The sequence below is a fragment of the Lactuca sativa genome, chromosome 3, assembly GCF_002870075.4.
Source record: "Lactuca sativa cultivar Salinas chromosome 3, Lsat_Salinas_v11, whole genome shotgun sequence".
Taxonomy (NCBI): domain Eukaryota; kingdom Viridiplantae; phylum Streptophyta; class Magnoliopsida; order Asterales; family Asteraceae; genus Lactuca; species Lactuca sativa.
The window spans coordinates 251887181-251904100 of record NC_056625.2 but is presented as its reverse complement, the minus strand read 5'-3'; positions in this window follow the sequence as shown (position 1 = coordinate 251904100).

The following is a 16920-nucleotide window of genomic DNA, read 5'->3' as shown; positions in this document are numbered from 1 at the left end:
CTGGAGAATAACAACATTTATTCAAATCTAAAGTAAACCCACTACTTAGCAAAAAAGAATAAACTCCAATCTTGGTGACAGGTGAAGCTTTCCTATTCCCCATGATCAAGTTTATCTTTCCATGCTCCACATTATCACTTTTTCTTAGTCCCTGCAAATCAGAACATATATGAATACCACGACCAATATTAATGACCCAAGAGTTAGAATAGGGTGAGTTATTAGATAGAATAGTGTAAATACCTACATGTTTGGGTTTAACTTTCCCATCCTTCACATCTTGCTGGTACTTTGGGCAGTTCCGCTTCCAGTGCGACTTTTCATGGCAATAGAAGCATTCGGCCTCTTTTGGGTCAGAAGAAGGAGTGACGAAACCTTTCTTGGTTCCACTTGAAGAAGAGCCATCAAAGGTCCTAGCCTTGGTACCCTTCGAAGAGCTCTTCCTCTTCTTCTCTTTATGTTTCCCGATTGCCAAGACATGGGCGGAGTTTGGAGTTGGAGTAGGAGTGTTAACAACCGACTTACCTTTAAGACCTGTTTCTACGGTCTTTAGGAGTCCTTGAAGTTTGCTGAGTGTGACTTTTTCCTTATTCATGCGGTATGTCATGCGGAATTGATCATAACATAAGGGTACAGAGTGCAAAATGATATCTATTGCAAGCTCCTCAGGGAAGTTCACATTAAGCTTCAACAAACGATCCACATACCTTTGCATTTTCTGCATGTAGCTCGTGACGGAATCTCCGTCCTTCATCTGGTTGTTATCATGGAGGAGATTATTTCATACCGCTCTTGACGAGCACTCTGATGGTATCTTTCCATCATATCTTGGTGCATCTCAAAAGGGTAGTAGTCCTCATAGGACTTCTGGAGTTCAGCTGTCATGGTGGCCATCATGATGCATGCTACTTTGGTGGCATCTCTTTCATGAGTCCGAAAGTCAGCGATCTCCTGGGGAGTAGCAATGGACTCATCAATCTCCTTTAGCTCCTTATCGAGGACATATTCCTTGTCCTTGTAACGAGTCACCATCCTGATGTTCCGGATCCAATCCATAAAGTTGGAGCCATCGAAGATGACCCTCCCACATAGGTTCATGAGGGAAAAGGAGCCAGTAGGGTTTGAGCCAGAAGCAGTGTTGTTGGAAGATATCTAAAAAAGAAGAGAACAAGTTTACTTTAGATATTAAGGTAGTCCTTAATAAAACACCCAAATGTAATATTAAGGCTAGGGTCCAATCACAATATATCATAACTTCGAAGATGTATGCCGTAATCTAAGCTATCACATATTTGAAAGGTAGGTGAATGACAATTCACCAATTTCCACCAAAAACCGAAATATAAATTATTAGGTTTTAATTGGTTCTTAGAAATTCCTAGATTCTTTTGAGATTCAATGAACTTTTCAAAGGCATGCTTCAATCTCAAATGTGCCCTCCAAGTTTTGTGACTGGGATACCGAGGATCACAAAACGATGTGTGAAGTAACCATGTAAATCACTTGGTACCCTTAAAGTTTATCACTCAATCAATGTGCCGATTAACCACACGCGCTCCACCGACCTATAATAAACTTTAATTAACCCTTTACCTACCTTGTTAAGTCCAGGTTAGTGTGTCGATTAACCACACACGCTCCACCGATGAACGAAGCGGTGGGTGAGAGTGGACACCCATAAAGCTATCATTTTATAGGCAGCAACCTTATACCCCCCTTATAGATCGACTTCGTGAATGAGACCTATTAATGGTAAGACGACTTGCTATTATATATATATATATATATATATATATATATATATATATTATTAACTTATAATATTATAAAGTATAAGGGTTGATTTTTAAATTTTAAAAATCTAGGGGTTGTAACTAAAGTTTATTAAGTGACTTTACATGTTCCAAAACTTGAGGGCAAGTTTTGTTACTTTACAAAACCTTTCACATTTGTAACTTATGAGTTATTAAAATGAAGACTCTTCATTTTATAACTTATGTGTTCTTTTAATGGTTTTTAACATAAAGAGACTTTTGGTTATCCATAACTTGAGGACATGTTATGGACTCCATTAAAACACATAAAGATCATGAATTAAACATTTAAACAATTAATTCCTATGATCTATCAAAAAACTCATAAGAGCATGAATATTCATATCAAAGTTTCAAGAACATATGAACACATAAGATCATGAAAAATTGATATTAGCCATTGTAAATCGATTAGAACAACCATTACACCATCTAAAACAAGTTTTACAACACCATAACAGTTTAGGGTAATGTTTCTAGTCCATTTCCAGCAGCAAAAATCGAAATTCTGCACTCTGTCTGGCCAACTCGTTGAGTACACGAACTGAATCGCTGAGTTGGATGCACTTTCACTTGGACTCGTCAAGTTCTCCCCATGGAATCGTCGAGTCCCCTATGCAGACAGCTCAAAAATCGATTTTTTTCACTATTTTGCATCAAGTATTTACAAACAAGCCTAGTCTCTGATACCACTGATGGGTTTTAAGCATTCTAACACCCCTAAGTGTACATGCAACCTTAGAAAACCTTGGATCTATGTTTGTCTAAAATACATGCAAAATATGATTTCCAAGGTTCATAATCCTATCTAGCATACATGGGGAACTTTTATTCTAAAAGATGGCTAAAATTACATACCTTGTAGTTGATTTGATTCCTTGAAAACCCTGAGAGCCTAGCACCCTAAGTGTGATGCCTCAAATGCTTCACACAACACCAAATGCTTTGGAATAACTTAAGAGAATGTATGAAACTTGTAAAAGTTGGCCTATCCCTCTCTTGTTCTTAGTGTAGCCGATTATGGTGAGTATCATGTTCCTTATATAGTGTGTCACATCTAGGGTTACACCATGTAAACCCTAATGTGACATGACTCTTCATTTCCATGACCCATGGGTTAGTAACTCCCATGGAGCATCCATGGATCATCCTATGGGTTTAACCCAACTTGATAATCCATGGAGCCTTTTAGCCCACTATACAAGTTATGGATGATTTACATAATCAACTCATATATTTAATTAGTCATCTTTTGATCACTTTATTAATTCCAAATTAATTCTTGATCAATACTAATTAAATAATACTATTAATATATTAGAACTTATAATATATTAATAAACCACAAGTGTTATTTCTCTCATTTAGTCTATCCAAATGCATGATGCCATGCAACCCAAATGGACCATGCCGGGTCGGGTCAAGTACTTACCAAATATAGTTATGGACTTAGACACCTTATCCAACAATTTATAGCTAAATATGCACATATCAACTCTCCATTACCCATTCTAGTAGTGATCATCGAAGTGATGATCTCGTACCTTTCTTGCCTCGCGCTCTGGTGGTACCGGTCCAACAAGTCTTGATGCATCTCATAGGGATACATGTCCTCATAGGACTTTTCGAGTTCGGAAGTCATTGTTGCTAGAATGATGCAATGGAATTTCGTGGCATCACGCTCGTGGGCCTCAAAGGCATCGATCTCTTCGGGAGTGGCAGTGTTCATGTCGATCTCCTTCAGTTCCTTGTCAAGGACATACTCTTTGTCCTCGTAGCGGGCGACCATTCTTATGTTATGGATCCAATCATTGAAATTGTTTCTATAAAATATCACCCTCCCACACAAGTTCATGAGTGAGAATGAGCTGGAAGCATTGTTGTTGTTCATGTAACGAGCCGGAGGAATTCGAGCCAGAAGCGTTGTTGTTGTTCATGTTCGACATCTGAAAAGGAAAAGAACAAACTTTGATTAGAAATGAATCCCCAATTAAACACCCAAATGAGAAATTTGGGCTAGGATCCAACAACATTATTTACATGTTAGAAAGGGGATTTCGTAATCTAACATGCAAATAATTTGAAGATAAGTGAATGACGATTCACTAATTCTCCACCATGAAAAACGGAAAAAAAGATTAAGTTTTAAATGTATTGAAAAATCCTAGATATTTTGAGATTAATTGAACTTTTCAATGGCATGTTTAAATCTCGATATGCCCCTCTAGTTTGTGACGGGGATGCTGAGGATCACAAAGCGGGTGTGAATAACCATGCAAATATGCATGGTGCCCTCATTGTTACAGTCACCTATTCGATGTGCCGGTTAACCACACACGTTCCATCGAACTATGACAAACAATGAGTCACCCTTTGCCACCTTTGCTTAGAACCCAATTAGTGTGTCGGTTAACCACACACGCTCCACTAACGTCTTAGCAAGGGTACAAAGTGTAATTTCATGGAATTGCATCAGTTCACTTTTGCCTAAAATAACTAGATTGGGAATTTTGTAAAATCATTTAGTTACTTTATATAGATTCATTATACTTTTAATGAGGAAAGGGTTGCCATATCCTACCCGTTCGGCTAACGACCCTCCACCAATCAAGGAAGCGGTGAGTGAGAGTGGACACCCATTTAATGGCCATTTTATAGGCCATAACCTTATACCCCCTTAGAGATTGGCTTCGTGAATGAGGCCTACTAACGGTAAGACTAGCATTTTAAGTTATATATATATATATATATATATATATATATATATATATATATATATATATATATATATCTTATAATATTATAAAGTATAAGGTTGAATTTTAAACATGTAAAATTCTAGGGTTTGAAATTTAAGTAGTTCAAATTAAACATTTTAATCATAAAATTTAAATTTCAAAACTTGAGGACAAGTTTTGAACATTTTCAAGACACAAAGGATCAAATAGCAAATAATTTTAAATTAAACAATTAATTTAATGATTATCTAAATTTAACCTAATCAATTTATTTACAAGATAATTCAACAATTAATTCAAACAATCAGATATTATCAAATACGAAATTTATTATTCAAACAATTGGTAATTATCTATTGTTTTGTTAAGGATATTCACAAAAAAGTAATAAAATTTGGATTTTATTAGTCTAAAACGGTTTAGGTAAGTATCCTTAAGCAAAACAGCAAGAAATCCTAAAAATCTATCTATTTGACAGCTAAACTCGTCGAGTTCACATTGGAACTTGTCGAGTTCATCAGATAGTTAGCCCCAAAATCGATTTTAAAGCATGATGAACATTCAAGGCATCAAATACAATAGAAACCAAACAAAGCTCTGATACCACTGAGGGTTTGAGCCAAAAGAATATCCTGTGTGCTCATGCAAACCCTAATGCTTGGATATAGGTTTCTCTAATTATACATGAATTTATCCAAGACTTTCAAACCCTAGATCTAATGAGAATAATTCGAAATTAATGAGACAAATCAGATCTAGATGATTACCTCTTGTTGTTTTCTTGAATCTTCTTGTCTTTGAAACTTAGACTCACAAGTGTCATTCCTCTAATGGCTTACAAACACCAACATCAAAAAGAATGATCTTGGGGAGAGGTTGGAGGCTCTTGAATTTGGATCCTGCACTCTTAGGAATAGGGTACCCGATTTCTGGAGCCTAGGGGTCCTATTTATACTGGAGCTGTTAGGGTTTCAGTCAAAAACCCTAATGGACAACTTAGGCCTTAAGCTATCCAAGGAAGCTTCTGGAATAGGGCCTTATGGCCGAAGACACATCCTAATTTCGTTAATGCCTAGTCCAAGAAGCCCCTCAACCCAATACTCAACTATCACACATTTGACAGTTTAAGTCCCTGTTATTAAATTAATCTCTTTTAGCCACATAATTAATTTCTTAATTAATCCTTGTCTAAAATTAATTTAATTATATGATTTCTCCATTAATATATTATTCATATAACATATTAATAAATCATAATAACCTCTTTATTCATAAATCATCCTATCATGTTGCTTTGGTGAAGGCAACCCAAAAGGATCATGCACAACCGAGTCAAGTACTTACCAAATATAGTTACGGGCTTAAACACTAATCCAACATCTATAACTACAATTGCAATTATAACTTCCAATCAAATAGCAATGTGTCTTTTCCGAAGCATATGTTGAACTCTGATCCAATCACAAATTCACCCTAATATAAGTGATCAGCTATTCCTTCGTTCTTCAAGATATCATATGGATACGATACATAAATTATAATCAATCTCATTCACTACTAGAAAAACAGCCTTTTACGACGCTCATTGCGCATCGTAAAAGGCTCAGACGACGCGCAAATGCGCGTCAAGGATGGCCATGTCATAAAGAGAGACGACGCACATTTACGACGCTCATTTACGACGCGCAATTACGACGCGCGTTTACGACACGCAATGCGTATCAAGGAAGACCCTGTCATAAAGGAAGACGACACGCATTCGTGTGTCATAACCTTACGACACGCGTGTTAATGACACGCAATGCGTATCAAGAAAGGCCCTGTCAAGAAAGGCCATGTCATAAATGAAGACGACACACATTTTTGCGTATCGTAATTTTAATTTTTTTTTTTAAAAAAATTATTTATAGATTTACTGATTTTCAAATTAAATTTGCATTTCATGTCTCACAATACAAAAAACACAATATATTGCACAAAATTTAATGTCATACAAATAATCATTCCAATAATAGACAAATGTAACATTTCAATATTTTTATATATAATTAACTAAATTATTCGCCAAATTTCCTAAACTACCAACATACTTTTCTATGAAGAGCATTAACACTATTCTTTTCCATCAAAAACTTCAAAACCTGCATAATTAAATTAATGTTTAATCAGCTACAGGTCAATAAGGTAGATTTAAACAAACGATTTTCATAATAGTAAGATTTTACTTACCACTGTTGTTAATGACATTGAAAGAAGTAGCCCAACAAACACCCCCTCAGAAGGATTACTACCACATAACTGTTGATATTTGATACTTTATTAGTAAATGAAACCAAAAACAAAGTTAAAAAGTAAACAAAATCAGAAGGTTTTAGTCAAACTTACAGAGGTTGTATTTCCAAATATTACTAAATGACATTGATTGAACCACCTGTAGATTTACCATTTTGTCCCTATGAGATTCACTACTGAACACATTCTACAGTTTGTAAACTATTATTATGATTAAGCAATAGATGTACTCAAGCTATACATACCAATGGTGATGGTCTTTCATCAGATGCACGTGGAAACCCACTACCATAAACAGAAGTATCAAGATCACTACCATAAATAACTTCAACTTCCTGACATTTGAGCCCTTTTGGTTAATGTCTTTTTATTTTATACAAGTATTGTATAAAATAACCAAGCAGAAGATAGTTGAAGATCATGAATAAATAAAAAAATTTATTAAAAAAAATTGAGTTTAATACAAAACTAACCTTTACAAATTTACCCTCGTTTGTTTGTTCTTTCATTTTCTCAAATAACCTTTAAACATAATTTATCCATATTCCAGAAATTGATGAGTAGAAAGTATTTAGAAACTAACCATAACATACTTGATGCCTTCTTTCTTCCAACCATTCATAGAATAATAACGAGACGTATTTGTAAGATCAATTACTAACCCCAGCTGAAAAAATATCAATAAAAATCAAATAAGAATAGCTTCCCACAATTAGTCCAATCGTCCACAATACATAACAAGGCATTGCTAAAATAAACAAAAAAACATTTAAAGGCTATTTTTGATAACTTATACTTACCTTCCTCCCTAAAACCCTTTGTTGGTGAATGAGTTGTCTAAAGGAGTATCTTTTACCAAGGACAATACAGACATTAAAAGACTCACCAAGAGGAACTTTAGAAGGAACAATACAACCTAGTCAATGTGGTCCCCTCCCCCCCCCCCCCCCACACACACACACACAAAGAAACATTGTTTGTATGGTAAGAGCCTCATTGCATATATATAAAGTGTTGTTTTTACTTGTATAAGAGCCTCATTGCATCCTCCTGCACTACATAAGCATCTAGCAAGGTCATAATAAACTGCTGCTGAACCAACTATTCCACATCTTTCCATATCTTCAATGGCTGCAAACGCCTCATCAATTCTCCCTTCTTTCCAGAGTGTATTCACAACAACTATGGAATCGGAATGGAATCAGAAACTATGGAAACAGAATCATACAACATTGAATAACTCTGATGAATTTAACTTACCTTTCTAAGTTAATGAATTTGGAATAAATGATTTCTGCATTTTTTTTGAAAAACTCGTGAACAAGATTATACTTTTCACATGGAAGCATTACCTTTAGCACCATATAAAAAACAAGGTAATATAAATATAAATATAAGTTAAAGAAAAGAAAACAAGACAATAACAATGTGAATACCTCCATTATGAGTCCATATGTTATGGTATTAGGTTGTTGTCCCTGTTCCTTTAGCTGCTGCAATACCCAAAATGCCCCTTCTAGATTTTTTTTGACGAACACATGCATTTAACACCTACATCACATGTAGACAAATACTTGATGAAAAGTTTGTAGACAATTAAATACTTGGTCAAATCCCATCTTACTTTTTGTACAAGATCCAACAGATCCATTGCATAAGCCACAACCACATTGCTATGAATCTGTTCTTCAAATGCTGGCACCTTATGAGCCCAATTTTAAAATTATTAAATAACTTTTGATACAGAGAGAGTAGTAGAGTCCTATTCAGTGAAGCATTTCATGAAATCCATTTGGTTACATAATCATCTCAACTGATTTCCTCCTAGAGGTTAAACATTGAAAGTAGCAAGCTATTTGTCATTAAAATGAATAGAACATGCTATTTTTGTCATAAAAGTGAAAGTAACATGTTATTTTTGTTTTAATGTTTTATAAATGAAAGTAGCATGCTATTTTTGTCATAAAATGAAGGAAGTTGTAATAAAAAGAAATGAAAATAGTATGCAATAATACACAGGTAAGTCAAAAAGTATGATGCCTTAATTACAAATGTGTTGGTTGAGAGCCCAAAATTCTACTAGTCCAGCAACTTCATCAGGTTGCTAATATTTATCTTCCTGTATATCAAATTAAAAATAACCATATAATACTATGATAAAAATCTAATTATTGTTTATCATTTGTTTGTACTCTCTAGTCCAGCAACTTCATCAGGTTGCCAATATTTATATAAAGTTTTACAATATAATGCTAACTTCCAATTAAAAAACAAACTAACCTGGTTTTCAAGGACAGTCACCATACAATCTACTTGTTTCAGCAACTTATATTGAAAAAAAAAGAATTAACAATGTTGTAGAAAATAGATTTCATTAGGTAAATACAAAACAATAGCATTCAACTACCTGTTTGGATTCGGTAGCAATTGCCTCATTTTCTTCAGCAGGAGCTTGTGACATCTCTAACTCCTTTCTAACCTCAAGAAGCTCACAAGTTCTTGATTCAACTAATGTTTCCATTTCAATAAGATTAGTTTCCAATTGAACCAGTTCCATTTCCATTCTCTTATTAGCCTCCTGGACCTTTGCCAATTCCATTTCGGTCGTCTCATATGCTTTTAAGGCATCTTTTAGTGTTTGGATTTCAGAAAATAGTGATTTTACCAACTTACGCTCTCTTGAAACATCTGCTTCAAGTGAATTGATTATCAAAACTTTCTCATTCACTTGACTTTCAAGAACTTGACCTTTTATAATGTTTTTATCAAGCTCTTCCGCTAAAGCCTCCAGAGACGCTTCTAATTCTTCAATTTCATCTTTCTGATCTTGAGTACAAATACAAGAAAATTACTAATCCCTACAATTCCTTTTATATTTTTGAAATTCCATAAATTCCCTTGAAGTCTTTTGAGGAAATTAGTTGGACAATCTTCTATCATCCGATCGCCAACGATCCAACAAACACTCAGCACATGAATAATAAAAAAGACGAGAATGCTCTTGCTGCAGATTCTTTAATCGAAATATCTTTGGACCTATTAAAAATCCATTTTTTTCTCCTTTTTCCTTTTTTATTCCAATAAAACCAAGCTGGAGCAAAAACCCATAAAATATCTTGAAGCTTTTATGATGCAGAGGTAAAAACTACTTATCCAAATATAATACAGGTCTGATCAAAATCTAATGCATGTATGAATTATCCAGATATGGTTTCTACTTGATATTGCGTGAATGCCATCTTTCACATATGTCCTACAAAAAAAGATCCATGTTGTTATAGAAGAGACAAATTTAAAATCAGCTGGAGCAACCATGTGTAGAATAAAAAGTAATTTTGACATTACTCGTTCCTCTATTCATCTATTATGCCTAATTATACTTTAAAAACTTAGAAAATGTCATGAAAAATTTTTAAGTCCTACATAAACCTTACAGAGGAATAAATTTCACAAAGCTATGTAGCAAAATGTGGTCTTTGAAAGCTTCATCTAGAACTTGGGAAACCTCTTTTCTAGCAGTTAGCTATTTCATTACCCTCTTTCATAACTTGAGTGATTATGTCATCCTTTTCCTTTAGAAGCGCAGTGGCATCACTTCTTTTATTTTCCTCTCTATGTAGTGTATCCCTTTCTCTTGTAAGAGCATAAACCTGAGTCATTGAAGCTGAGTTAATATATAGCAACTAAACATCATAAATATTAGTTATATGGACGCTTGAACATTGGATCAATGACCAAGTTATGTTTGTCCAAACAAACATCCATAAGCGTGTTCATAACTAAGACTTGGGAGTTGGGAAGGACAAGAAATTACCCAGTGGAGATTCAAGTTCAGCCATGTCTGAAATCAAACATACCGTGATTTCAATGGGCACACGAGTAGGAAATAGAAACATGAAATGAATACGACCTGTGAGGTTCAAGAAAACCCCATCCGTTTACCTTCAATCACCAAAGACCACCACTTCTTCATTCTTCTTCCTTCAATCTCTCCAAACCCCAAAGGTCCTCCGATTTCTACCAATGACGGAGTCTAAGAAGCCAAGGAAGGCTCACCGGGAACCAATAATTTCCTCCTCCTCCTCATGAATAGATCGATCATCCTGATCTACCAGTCGTTACTTGCCCTACTCCATCGGACTAGTTGAGTCCCCTCCCTACATGTAATCTGCTGGCGACAAGGAAGAACAGCCAAGGAGACTGCCGGAGCACCTCCCCCCCCAAGCTGTGGCAGACAAGAGAAGCGTCGTTGCTTCTCCCTTCTCCTTTTGTCAAATCGATCCGGCACCAGAGGTGCTTCCCCTTTCTCGATTGATTTCCATCATCGAGCCACCATGGCTGCTTGCGTTCCCATCTTCCTTTCTCGATAGATGAACCACGACCACCGGACCAAAACTCCCGCTACCTTCGTCATTCTAATTCCCCTTTTTCGATTTATCTGTGGGGAATAAGAAACAAACGAGAATCAATATTTGGATTCTAATATTGAGACTTGAGAGTATAATACTTAATTAGGGCTTTTTCTGAAAATTTCAACATCAAGTGGGGAATAAGAAAACTATTGGCGAGTATTCTCAATAACAGTAGAGAGATGAAGAAGGTGAAATTACAGCAACGATGAAGTAGATGAATGGAAATCAGAAGCCCTTTTTCTTGATTGAGATGATGAAGTCGAGAGATGGAGATGAAATCGTAACCTTCGATCTTTGATTGAGAAGTTGTACAACAGTGTGAGGAGAATGAAAGATGCGTGAAAATGCTTAGGGCAGGGAGGGTAGCGGGCTTTTCTAATTTTTTGGCTTTTCTTTTCCCGCTTGTAACTAAGGAACGCGCGTTCATTAAAATTATAAAGCGACACATATAGAGGGCGCGCATTTAAGGTACAGCGCCCTCCGTGTTTTTAATTTTTTTCTTTTGACACTAATTTAAAGGCACGCAATAATGCGTGACCTAAATCCTTAAATTTTCTAAAGAGAGGACACTTTTTTAATGTCACTCTCGTTTGCGTAACATATATTAATGAGTGTCGTAATTTGCGCGTCGTAAAAGGCTATTTTTCTAGTAGTGATTGTACAAAATTATGTTTTCCGATTTCCCAATTGTGATGACTTCATTAGAATACTATTTGAACACACCAATTCATTCCTGGCTAGGCCAACACTATAATGTCAACTCAAATCACTGAGGGGCCCAAAGATATTGTTTTTTCCGTTAGCAAAAAAGGAACGAATAAACTTTGACTATATGAATGTGACCTTTACTCACCAAATCATACATGATGCTACGTTTTATTACATCATGTTACTAATGTGTTTTCGCAACACCAATGTACAACCGATTTGTAAATCATAAGTTATATATATATATATATATATATATATATATATATATATATATCAATTTGAAGAATAGAATCTATTATCGTCTTAGAATTACTCGTGATTGAATCCATGAAGTAATCTCTAAGCATGGGTTTGTCTAATACTCAAAATCTCCATTTCTAAGTACTCGTGAATATTGTAGCAATCCCATTGCAATGTCTAATCTCTATAGAAAATCTGTAATCTATTCATGATAGTCTTAATTCACTACTCACTTCCAAAAGTATAAGCGACTGTGGAATTTGAATATTCAAATCATTCAGAAAGTCAAACATGCAAAGTGAATCACAAGAATAAACTGCAACGACCCAAATTTCCAAATAAAATTTTAATTTTTAATTAAACAAAACATCCTCATAAAATATGAAATATCAATGACAACTGTTTTCAAAATCCATAACATCAACATTTTATTTCAATTATCAAAGTGTCCCCATATAAAATGTCGGAGAGTGCACGTCGCGCTACCAAACCTTGACCTTGACCTTAGGCACTGAAGTACCTGAAACAATCAACAACATGTAAGCTAATGCTTAGTGAGTTCCCAAGAGAACACCCCCACACAATCCACATAATCACCTAATTTTCATATTAGTTATATAAGCTACATAAACCACATAAGCCATGCATAAAAATCATATACGGATGTCGTGGGATCCCCCTATGGTCTTAGACCTACTTGCCATAGGCTCCCCTTCATGGTCTTTACAAGGAATGACATTGGATCCCCCACATGGTATGATATCCGACTGCCACAGGCTCCCCCCGGGGTCTTCCATACAATGACACAAAGTCAACTAGCATACCATATAACACATAAATAATTATCATACTACATAACACGTATATAAACATATAAGGATGTTGGGGATTCCCTACAGGGACTTACTCCAGGATGTTGTGGGCTTCCCCCAGAGTCTTAGACCTATGTGCCATTGGCTCCCTATATGGTCTTAGTTGTTTGCCATGGGCTCCCCCACATGGTCTTTACCTGGAATACCATGGGCTCCCCTGCATGGTCTGATATCCGACTGCCACGGGCTCCCCCAGGGGTCTTCCATACTTATCATATCACATCTCGCATAACAACTTAATATATTATGCAACACATAATGGGTCGACCTTGGTGCCTTCGACCCATTGGTATGGTGAGGAGACTCACCTCTCAAGAAATGTTGAACTGATAACGTCAATCCTAACTTGCAGCTCCAACTCAACTGCCTATAATCATTATGTGACTAGCTATGTCAATATCCCAAAATACCAGAAATATCCCTAAGGTCAAACTTGGTCAACCATAGTCAAAGTCAAGGTCAACAGTCCATGTTGACCCCAACTCGTCGAGTGTATCTAGTAACTCGTCGAGTTCCTTCAGAGTCCAGAAAATCGAGAACTCCAGTTAACTCGCCAAGTTACCTGAGTAATTCGTTGAGTTCTTTAGTGTCCAGGAGACCGAAAACTCCCATCAACTCGTCGAGTCATCTCACCCACTCGTCGAGTTCACTCAGAATCCAAAAAGGCGGGTAAACCCAGCCCAACTCGTCGAGTTGGCTATGTAACTCGTCGAGTCCCTTCAACCCTTTTCATGTTCAGTCCTTTCAGTTGAATTCAAAGCTCCAGACTACATATCTAGTCCCCTAGGGTGTAGTTAGCTCGTAAAGTTGCCAATTTTACGTGCATGCAAGGCCTTACGAGGCTAAAACACTCAAAACTAAGCTTATGAAGGGGTTTATGGCATGGAGAAAGGCCAAAGATTGATAAAGCTTGAATCTTTAGGCCCGGGGAGGCCTAAGGTGTCCAGATCTGAAGTCACAACTTCAAATCATGCTCAACTCCGAAAGTGGCTCCCAAAATGGGTTAAAATGCACTAAACTACCATGGGAGGAGATCTAAGAAACAAGAGATCAAGGTAGAGACTTTTTACCTCCAAATGGATGCTAACACATGGTAGATGTCGGATCTATAGCCTCCTCCTCACTTTCATCCCTTCAAACTTCGAGTTTCCTTCCAAAGAGCACAATATTAACCCAATACTACCTTCCACACCTATCCATACTTTCCTCAATAATCATCTTGGGTCCTCTAAGTAAGTACTCCTGTCCACGTCCATCCGATGTAGCCACATATACTCGCTCTCTGATGAGCACACAATGCTAATATTACTAGATTCTCCTTCTAGGACCTCTCTTCCAAAAATGCTCAAACAAGAACATACTAAAATTCATCCTAGGCTGCCCTAAGGATCCCTTCACACCACTTTCTTCCATCAGATGCAGAAGAGACTCCCTCTAATACCTTTTAATTATTTTACAAATAAAATTACATGCCACAGGCACTAGATAATTCTTCGAATGCAAGGTCTCACACTACAATGGTTGGACTCAAACAAAAGCTGTGTAATAGAGTTAAATCAAATTTAATAGAGTTAGATATGGGCCCATATACTCCTTATAGCTTGGCCCGTTAGGCAATTACACATGATATATATATATATATATATATATATATATATATATATATATATATATATATATATATATATATATATATATATATATATATATATATATATATATATATATATATATATATATATATATATATATATATATATATATATATATATAAACCATATTAATCATTTCTTGAATTTTAAGAGGTACCATATATAAAGCTTAATGTACAAATCAAACGTGCAAATTCTTATATAAAAAAAATCCACAATAAGTTTCAAATAAATATGAAACGTGAATCATTGAATGGTATGAGTTTATTTCTATTTTAATATCCAAAATTAAATAGGAAACAATCAATCATGGGCTGTTAATTGCTATATGAAATTATGGTTTGGATTTAATTTTTCAAATCTTGATTAGGCGATTGATTACTAATGTTTATCAATAATAGTCAACGTGAACTAAGGATATTATGGTTCGATATGATTTTTGAAATTCAGTATTTCCTTATGCCGTGTGTTTGAATCCCTCAATTGTCAATTCTTTTCTATCTCCCTACGTTTTTCTATATATAATCGGTTCATTGCCTCCTCCACCATCTCAAATCAAAATCAAGTTATCCTTGATGTTTATCGTTTTCTTTTATATTTGCGTTTTGTATATTCATCTTTATTTACAAGAGCATTAAGATTATTTTTATTTTTGTTGTTTCACACTATTGTTTCAGAGCATACGCAATATACAGACTGCAAAAATCATGTGAGAACGAGCTTATACGCAAATCAATATTTTGAATGCTATTGGGTTGATTTTTTTAACATGTTTTTAGATTCTGGACTTTTAAGGTTAGTCCATTACAATATGTGGTTTTTTATAACATTCCTATTGTTTGTTGTACTTTGTAACATTTCTAAGTCAAACCATTTGTCATTTGATGAACTTTTCCTCATTGATATGTGTTTTCTTGGGATGATAACGATGGTGATACATTCTTAAAGTTTGTATATATTTTTCTGAATTTGCAGAGTAATCTACTATACTTGAGCCAATGTAATGCTAACAATTCAAGAAGCACTCGAAGTTGGATTACACCAACGTATAATTAAGGAATTCAAGTTTTTGTGACTTAGACATCTTTCCTAAAAACCTATGTGCAATTCACACCAAGCGTGTTATTTTCCCTAATTATATTCATTTACCTAGGCATATGAGTATGAAGAAGGCTTGATAAAGTTTTCCTTAAACTATGTGAGTTTTTTTTAATAAAATAAATAAATAAACAAGAGGCTAAATATAGAGCCAAATTCGTTGACATCAGTTACATATTTGTAGTTTCTTGGAAATTTCATAACCTTTCCCTTTATATATGACAAAATTTTGTTAAGAAACCCATGTAATGGATTTTATATTTCTGACTTCGCAACAATATTATTATTAATAAAAAGATGAGAATGTGATGTTTTCCATTGAAGGATTTTATTAAAGTTTTTACTTAGTTGTGATGCCTAAAACATCGATGGTCTATATAACAATTATACTTTCAAGGATCGGATGGCTCATTATATCATTAGTTTAGTTCAAAGAAAACATTGTTGCTAAGAACTTTGGTTCAATGATTTCATAACCTTTCCCTTTATATATGTGTCGTTTGTTTGTAGATCAATATTTATCAAATGTTTGTTTTTTATACCTAGAGTGTTATTGATTGGTAAGATAAAGCTTAGTTTATTTATTAAAATCCCATTAAACATTTGAATATTTTATGTGTTGTAAAATAAGATATGTTTTTGCATTTTTATTAACTACCGTAAATATCATCTCAATCATGCGTAAAAGATAAAACAATTAATTGAGCTAATTTGCAAGTTTAGGAGGTAGACCTATGTGTAACTATTGTCATAAAAAAGACAGTCATTTTTAACAATTATGACCATGATTATTTGTTGAGAAATTAAATATCCTCCTATATTTTATTTTTATTTTTCTTCCTACCTATTTAAGAAGATGACAAATGTACAAATTTAAAATCTCAATCAAATTTAAATTAAATTTAATGACACTTGTCACCATCTAAAATAGATAGGAGGATAGTAACAACAAAAAGTAAGAGACTATTTAATTTCTCTTCTTTGTTACCTGAGGGTTTATGGAAAACCATATGCTTAATATTACAAAAGATTTTTCAACGGCCTTGGTTTTGCTAACTTTTTTCTAAGATTACTTATTAAAAATAAATGTA